This window comes from Pteropus vampyrus, unplaced genomic scaffold, assembly GCF_000151845.1.
Source record: "Pteropus vampyrus isolate Shadow unplaced genomic scaffold, Pvam_2.0 Scaffold189, whole genome shotgun sequence".
Taxonomy (NCBI): domain Eukaryota; kingdom Metazoa; phylum Chordata; class Mammalia; order Chiroptera; family Pteropodidae; genus Pteropus; species Pteropus vampyrus.
In genome coordinates, this window is record NW_011888970.1 from 898887 (window position 1) to 907590 (window position 8704).

An 8704-nucleotide genomic window follows, 5' to 3' on the forward strand; every position below is an offset into this window, starting at 1 on the left:
TACTGGGCTGGATCCCGGTGGCCGTGCCCCGGCCCCGGGGCTCTCCCCAGGCCCAGGGGGATGAGATGTCCTAGGGCCCCAGGCTGCTGCCCCGGAAAGGATTGGAATTGTCAGGGAGCTGGTCTTCTTGCCGGCTTCCTGCGGACGGGTCTCGTGCATGCTCGGCGGCCAGCGCAGTCGCGCCTCAGCCTGCGTCCCCGGCACTACGCCTCTTTGGGGTCTGCGGGGCAGAGCCCTCAGTGAAGCAGTGTGATCCTGTCCCCTCGGGGGCTTCCCCGGCTGGTTAGGGGCAGATGCAGCGTGGCTCCCGTCAAGCCCAGGGCCATCCCAGGGCACCTTCCTTGGACCCGATTTGGTTTCAGCTGCAGGAACGGTTCACCGGACGTTCCCGAGGTGGCAGCTTTGCCTCCCGGTCAGGGCCAGGCCCACAGCACCCCCTGACCCACAGGCCGAACCTGGGACTGTGGGCACAAACCACCTGTGCTGCTGGCTCCTTCACCTGTATGCGCCTGGGTGGGGTGGGACTGTCCCCAAAATACACCCCCCCCCACACTGGCAAGAATGCGTTTCTCAGATCTGTGATGCTGGCTGGTGAGCTGGCAGTTGCGCCCGTGGAAGCCCCGCCTGGCGTTCCCTGCACTGGTGACACGTGCCTGCTGTGATCAGGGGGTTGGCAGGGGCTCGTGTAGCTGCTCTGGATGGAGTGGGGGAGGGTACTTGATCATAAAGTCCCCAAACTGGGAGCCATTCCTGGGCCAGCAGCTGGGCGGGCCTGGCGGAGGTGTCCTGGGCCTGGGCTTCCTGATCACAGGCCAGTCCCAGCATTGTGGCTGGTGATGACTCCCAGGGCCCGGCTGCCACCCTCGGAGGCTGGGCACTAACAGGGGGTGGCCGTGGGTGAGAGGAGGCCCAGGACCCCGCTGGGCGGGGGGTGGACACGGCCAGGGGCTCACATACCTGCTCCGTGAAGGGAGCACTTTCTGGGAGGGCGCAGGTGGGGACAGGGACATCCTATGCGTTAGGTGGGGACGGGGACATCCTATGCGTTAGGTGGGGACAGGGACATCCTATGCGTTAGCAAAGAGCCCTGAGCACAGCGTCCTTCAGTTAATCATGTCAGCTGCGGAAGACGGCGTGTTGTCGTGGTGATGTGTTATTGAGCTTTCAAATCCAGGGCTGTCCCCCGTCCCTAGGGCTGCCCGAGGCTCATCTGCAATCACTTCGTCCCCAGCCTTTTAGCGGATCACAGAGGCTTCAGTTAGAGACCCGCGTGCTCCCTCCCTCCCTGCCCGCTCGGGTGGGCTGAATGGCGGACGTCTCCAACGAAAACGGAGAAAAGTTCAGCCGTGTCGATGATCCCGCGCTCGGCCCCTTGGGGGGGCACTTTGCAGGGACGACCACGGCAGGGCGCAGAGGGGACGTATTTGTGGGTCCCTCATCCCATGCTCGGTCCCGTCCTGACCCGACCCTCCAGACCTGCAGGCCCGGGCAGGGCGGCCGTCCCGGCCCTTCTGGGTGACCTGAGTTCCCCTCTGACGTGGGTCAAGGATGGCGGGGTCTGAGGTCACCCTGCAGGACCTCCACCCACCGTGAGCTGGGGTCCAGCAGCAGGTCCCAGCGTCCCGTGTCCTCCAGGCTCGCTGGAGCCCCCGCTGTCATTCCATCCTGAGGGGCACGACCCCAGGCCCCACCCCAACCCGCCCCGCCTGGTCACAGGGGTTGACACCCACCGAGCTGGGACAGTGGTCCTGGGCTCCTGTGCAGAGGGTCAGGGGGCCCGACACCCTGAGGCCACCGCCTCCAGGGAATCGGGCTGTGTTCGCACCAGGGGGTCTGGACACAGAGCAGGTGGCCCTCAGCACACAGTTTATGGAGAGGTGCCCACAGGTGGCCGCAGAGACCCTGGGCGGTGTCAGTGCAGCCTGCAGCCCGGTGGGGTGTGTCACGGCACTGTCCTTGCTCACCAGGTACCTGGGAGGGTCCAACCCCCGAAGTTCCACCTCAGACACAGCTCGCATAGCTGCCGACTGCTCGAGGAGACCCGTCCATGCCCACCCGGCCCGCCCGGCCCCGGCTTCTTGAGGTCGGGGGCGATGGAGGCCCCATCCAGCGGTGGGCGGCAGCCAGAGGGGCTGGCCCGCGTCTCCTGGGAATTTTCATCAAACGCTGGCTTTGTCTCCCTCGCAGCCGCCCTCTCTGGTGCGGGACCGAGGCCGGGGGCAGGTGTGCCTCCGGGTGACGTCACAGCGACGTGACTGTCCCGCCGAGGGGATTGTCCCACATGCACGTGTCGATACGGAGCCTGTCCCGGGTCCCTTGTGGGGGCCGGGCAGTGGGACCACAGTCCCCTGCTGACCACGAAGCACACCTCCATGTGTGCAAAACGCTTGAGCACAGCTTTGGGCTCCGTGCAGCAGCCCCTCACGGAAGCCAGTGTGCACGGGGCGTCTGATCCGGTGGCTAAGGCGTCCGGTGCGGGCAGGCGGGGCCGAGGCAGGGTTTCTGGGCTCCGGGAGCAGGGGCTGGGTTCCGGTGACACCTCTGAGTATTTCTGATGAGTGGCCATCCGTCCCCCAGGTCCCCCGCTCTGTCACTGGGACGCTGGTCCGTTTGGCCTGCTTTCCTCCTGTGCCCGAGGACACTGCCGAGGTGGCACAGGAAACAGGCTTTCAAACGCAGCGTGCCCTGGAAAGGATTGGAATTGTTCAGGGTTTCAAACGACCTCAGAACGTTTCGGAGACTCGAGGTCCCTGAGCCCAGCCCCCGGGTCCAGCTGTGGAACCCGCAGCAGAAGGGACCCAGGGCCCCCACGTCCCATTGTCAGCTGCTTGGTGTGCACGTGTGTGTGTGTGTGTGCGTGTGCGCGCGTGCACGTGTGTGTGCGTGCGTGTGCGTGCATGCGCACCTGCGTTTTCTTAAAGCGAGCCACGCTGGAATGACCTTGCAGGTGAAGGCGCCTGCCGGCTGGTGCTGAAGCTGCAGATGCGTGTGACAGGCCGTGGGGCTGGGGACCGTAACGGGGACGCCTCTTCCCCTTCCTCACCCCTCACAATCCTTCTGCAGGGCGGCCGTGTCCTCCCAGGCCTTGGAAACCCTGCTCCCTCCCTGCCTCAGCCACACACCAGGGAGCAAAGGTGCCAGCAAGGTCAGGGCCAAGGTGTGGCCCCGGCCTCCGCCCGCACTGCTGCCGGGGCGCTGGCAGTTAGTGCCGCCCTTGAATCCTGCTGGCTGCTGCACTTGGTCTAGATGACACAAAGGTGTTCCCTTACCCACCTGTGCACAGAGGCCCTGGGGCTGCAGGCCGGGATACAGACAAGTCACTTGCCCTGTACTGGTCACAGTTGACCCCGGCCCTGAGTCACGTGGTCCTTCCTGGCTCTGGGGTACAGTCAGCACCCCCAAACTATGGCCAGGAAGTGGGGGAGGCAGCTGTTATGAACATTTAGTGCGTGGACACGACTGGGCATGACAAATGGCCATCGCGCCTAGGACGAGGCCTTCCAGGACAAGAGGGGCCGTGCGGGCAAGCCCGGGACCAGGGTCAGGGGTCAGGGAAGAGGGGGCCCGAGGCCTGATCGAGTGCAGCTTTCCAGGGCTCTGCGTCTGCCGTGCTGAAATTTTGTTGTGGACGGTCATGTCCACTTCACAGAATTTAAACTAATGTATTTAAAGTGCCAGCAGCTTTCACATTTCCAAGCCACAGGCGCAATTAAAGTCATTTTAGTTATATTATGTCTTTCCGGATCTGAAAGGAAAAACAGTAAATATGTCTGCAGCAAGATCGATACGATAATTATTCTGTAATGAACTCCGAACCTTGGGGATTAAACTGGCAGGTGGATTCAGCCCGTCTGGGCTTCGTTCAGCTTCTGGAGACCTCGGGGGGCCGTGCCCTGTGGGGAAGGTGACTGAGCGTCACGTGCACAGAGCCTGGGGGGCAGCGGGGTGTGACGGGGGGCGGGCTGTGTGTCTGGGCTGCGGTCCGCCTGCCGGGGTCCTCTGAGCAGGGACCCCTCCCCTGCATTTGACACGGGAACCTCGACACGTTAACAAGTCCTTGACAGCTTCGACTAGAGGAGTCTCCCCAAGATCCCGTTTATTTTTCCATTTTTAAGAGAAAACCACCTTTGCCTTGAAGCAGCGCATTTGAAACCAGTTCCTCAGTGACGGCTGCTTTCAAACATGGGTTTTCCAGGATTTACGGATCGAAGTTGAACCGTTCGTGGTGTTTTATTTCCCAGGTTCAGGTGCTTGATTTCAATCGTATTGACTTTATGAAACCATGTGGCTGCAGGTCCTTGAGAGCTGACACCTGGGGACCGTCCCGAGTCTGGCAGGGTTTTGCCACTGGGAGCTACCAGGGCTGGGTCCTGAGCTTCTGATGAGGATCCTTACGGCCCAGTCACGGCTCCTCCCGGGAGATGCTGAACCGTGTGGCACCTCTGCCCGTCCGTCCATGTGTTCATCACTCATTCATTCGTTCAGTCATTCATTCAGTGTCGCTTCCTGGGGGCTGCAGAGAAAGGAAGACAGTGCCAGCCCGCAGGGCACCTGCGGTCCTGCGAGGGAACAGACGCGCAGTCACCACGCGGAGGGACGAGGGGTAGAACGAGGCGTGTGGGGGGCAGGAAGCTTTGCCACGGAGCGAGTCCCTGCGTGACAAGGAGACGGTGCTCGCCAGGTGACCGAGGGGTGGTCAGGGATCCCAGAGGACCCACGCGAACAGTGTGACTGCAGACAACCTGGGCTACGGTGGCCTTTGTCACCGCTGATGCCCACTGCCTCCTCCTGCCCCACCCACCACCGCGGGGGTCACCACCATGGGGGCCGGAGACAGAGCAGGGACTCCGTGGGGGGCGGCTGCAGAGGAAGCCCGATGTCGCATGGGGCGACGGTGCATGGTCGTGCTGCTGCTGTTCCGTGAGGGCACTTTGTTCTTGAAAATGGACACCAACTCTGATGTCTTTCCGAAGCCTTGCTGCGTTTGTAGCTCACACAGAACCTGTGTGTGCGTGTGAACAAATGCGGGGTTGTGTTACGGTATGTGCATGTGCACACGTGCAGAGGACACCAACTCTGATGTCTTTCCGAAGCCTTGCTGCGTTTGTAGCTCACACAGAACCTGTGTGTGCGTGTGAACAAATGCGGGGTTGTGTTACGGTATGTGCATGTGCACACGTGCAGATGTGGGGGTGTTACTGTGTGCATCGGTGCATGGGTCTGTGTGTGTGCACATGTGTAAATGTAGGGTGTGTGTTACAATGTGTGTGTGTGCGTGTGCGCACGTGCAGATGTGGGGGTGTTACTGTGTGTGCATCGGTGCATGGGTCTGTGTGTGCACACGTGTAAATGTGGGGGTGTTATGGTGCATGCGTGTGCACATGTGTAAATGTGGGCATGTGTTACAATGCATGTGCACACGTGAAGATGTGGGGGTGTTACTGTGTGCATCGGTGCATGGGTCTGTGTGTGTGCACATGTGTAATGTGGGGTGTGTCACGGTGTGTCCCAGTAAAATCTTGATGGTCATGCCACCTGAAGTCTCCCTCATCAGCCACAGAATAGAAGGGCTGTGACTGTTTCTAGAATTTCGATAGCCCCGAGCTCCAGATGTGCCCCTGGGTCTTTCCAAGTGGCCCGCGGTATTCGGGACTTGCTGTTTTCACAGCCGCGAGTTTCGGCGTCCAGCGAGCACCATTCATTCTGCGAGAGCGTCCAGACGCTTCCCAGAAGTAATTTCATTAGCCGCCTCATTTTCTGCCACATGTGACTTTATTAAAAAGTCCCCTTAGGAGTTAAATTTCCACACTTGGTGTCCACCTGACGGTGACTTCATGGCAGGATGTCGTTAAATGTGCTTCAGTCCTCGGTGAGCTGACAGGTTGCGTGCTTCTCGCTACAGATGTGTTTCCACAGCTTCACGTCTGCGCACACCTGGGAGCTGTCACAGGCATTCTCGCCGGGAACGTTAGCCCTTCCTTTGCAAACGAGCCCGTGACCAGAAGCAAGGGGCCTTGGGGGACCCTGTCCCAGCAGCTCGCTGGTCCACCGCACGCCCGCCCCGTTGGCGACGCTCTTGCCTTCGTGATCACACATTCGGGCTTCCGCGTTGGCTGAGAAACCGGCCCACACCTGGCCTGGGGCGCGGGCTGCAGGTGCGGAGGTAACAGCACAGCCGCCCCCTCCGGGAACTCGCAGGCTGCGGCCACTGGTTCCCACCCGCTCTCCCTTCCGCTAGGAATGGGCCGTGAGTGCAGCGGGAGGCCGCGCTCCCCCGGGCCCTGGGCAGCGAGGCGCGGCCACGTGACCACGTTCCGGGCGCGGGGAGCCGGCTGCAGCTTTTTTATGGGCCGGAGCCCCGCCCTTGCCCGGACAGGGCTGGGTGGGCCTCAGTGAAGCACCCTGCGATGTGCTAATGCAGACCCCGGGGCGGTCCCACCGTCCGTCCGTTTGTTGGAGGTGCCGTGAGCGCCCGGAGAAGCACCGGAGCCAGCGCACAGGCCTCGGGGCGGTGGGGGGCGCTGGCGCCCACCACAGGCCCTCCCGCCCATCCCTTCCCTCGCTGCTCTCTGCCCCGCTTGCCCAGGGGCCGAGGCCACCGCTGCTCTGAGCGCTCCCCACCCCATTCGGGCCCTTTGTAGCTGGTGTCCTGTCGCTGCCATGTCCTCTGGTCTTCGAGGGGCTTCGGCACACAGGTGATAACCGAGTTTGTCTTGGTCGCCTCCGTGGGCAGGTGGCATGCGCAGTGACACATCTGTTGTGGGTGATGTACTGGCCCAGAGAAGCGTGCTGCAGAGTCACCTGGAGAAGCCCAGGAAGCCTTCCTGGAGGGGGTGTCCATGAAGGGCGGTTCTCCAGGCTGACAGTGGGGGGTAGGACATCGCAGGTGTGGGAACCATGGGGCCGGGGCTCAGGGTGTGAACTCAGTGGGGCATCTGAAGACACCTGTAGGGCTGCAGGAGGTGGGAGCAGGGCTGGGGTCACAGGTGAGGCCACAGGTGAGGTCACAGGGCTGGGGTCACAGGCGAGGTCACGGGGGGGCCGGGGGAGCCTCTGAGGGGTGTAAAGCGGCCTCAACGTCAGATCTGACCGTGGAAATGTGCTGGAGGCTGTGAGGAAGGCGCTATGCCGGTTTGTCAGGGCAGAGACCCCACACAGTAGGCCCACCGGCCGGGCAGGACCCCCGATGCTCACTTAGACAGTTAGGGTTGATGGCCAATGCTTATGAGTTGAGAAGTTTTGCCCCAAATTCAGATTTCTGGATGTTGTGAGCAGTCAGGGCTCAGGCGGCCCTGGGCTCCATCCCACGTAGTGGCCAGGGCTGGGCCCCTCATGGGGCCGCCTTCCCCAGCACCCAGGTCCTGCATCGCCCGCCAGAGGGCGTCCTGAGGACTCCACCTTTGCCTCGGTCCGTATTCACCTATTAGGCCTTTGGAGATTTGAGACCGTCCTTGACCTTGCGAAGGTGGACAGACAAGTGGTTCAGTGACCACAGCAGAACGTCCCGTCAGGGGATGAGCGGGGACCTTGGCTCAAGTCCACGGTGGCATGGCGTCAAATAACGGCCCCCAGAGATGTCCACCTCTGATTCCCAGAACCCGTGGCTGTTCCCTCGCATGGGGAGGGGGGCTTTGCAGACCTTGAGATGGGAGGGCACCCACATGATCCCACGGGGCCTTAAGACAGGGTACCCTTTCCCGGCCGGGCCAGGAGAGGGCACATGGAGGAGGAGGGGTCAAGGGCGAGGGGCGCCACTACTGCTGGCTCTGAAGATGGGAGGGAGGGCCAGGAGGCAAGGTGCACGGGGCCCCGGCAGGTGCAGAGGCCCCCGGCTGACAGCCAAGGACACGGACCCCCTTCGCCTGGCCATGGGGCTTTGCCAGCACCCGGCCGAGCGAGGGGGCGGGCCCCTCCCCAGGACCTGTGGGAGGAAACGCAGCCTGCAGACACCCCGAGCCTGGCCCCGCGTCTGGCTTCTGTGAGGCAGCAGACCGTGTGGCGATGCATTAGGTCAGCCTTGGAAAACTGCACAGACGGTCATGTTTCCGGCGTAAGCCAGAGCTGACCTGCAGCTGGCACAGGCCAGAAGAGGCCAGGTGTGTGTGCGAGGTGCGGGGGCCGAACCGGTGTGGGGATGGGAAGTGGAACAAGACGGGTGACCAGGATGAGCACAGGCTCACGGTATCCTGGCCGGTGGGACTGGTGGGTCAGCCCCAAACCCCCACGTGGCCAGGCCCCTCCAGACTCTGCCCCGGACAGAGTGCCAAGCGCCCTCTGCTCAGCAAACCTGGCCAAGAGCCAGCAGACCAACCTTCTAGAAACGTCTGGGGAAGGAGCGCGGTCCAGGAACGCGTGGCGTGCCCAGCGACTTTACTTCCTAGAAGGTTGTCACGCTTCCGCTGTGTGTGTACTAGCTGTGAACATGACCTGTCTGCAGGTGCGAGCTGAGAAAGCTGGTCTGTCTCCCGTGCTTGCCGCACACTCTCTACAGGTCTCCGGACGGCCACTTTTTCGTTCCCCGGCAGTTCTGAACCACACTCCGCATGTCTCTAGCCCTCGGGGCATTTCCTCTCAGCGTCCCTAGTCACCCCAGCTGCACCTGCTCTGGCGAAGGTCCCGGAATGTCCTCTGTGCCCTGTGGCGGATGACGGGCTTCCTCTGAAGGGCCACAGCGAGCGCTTCGGGCCGCGGAGGCCACGTCGCC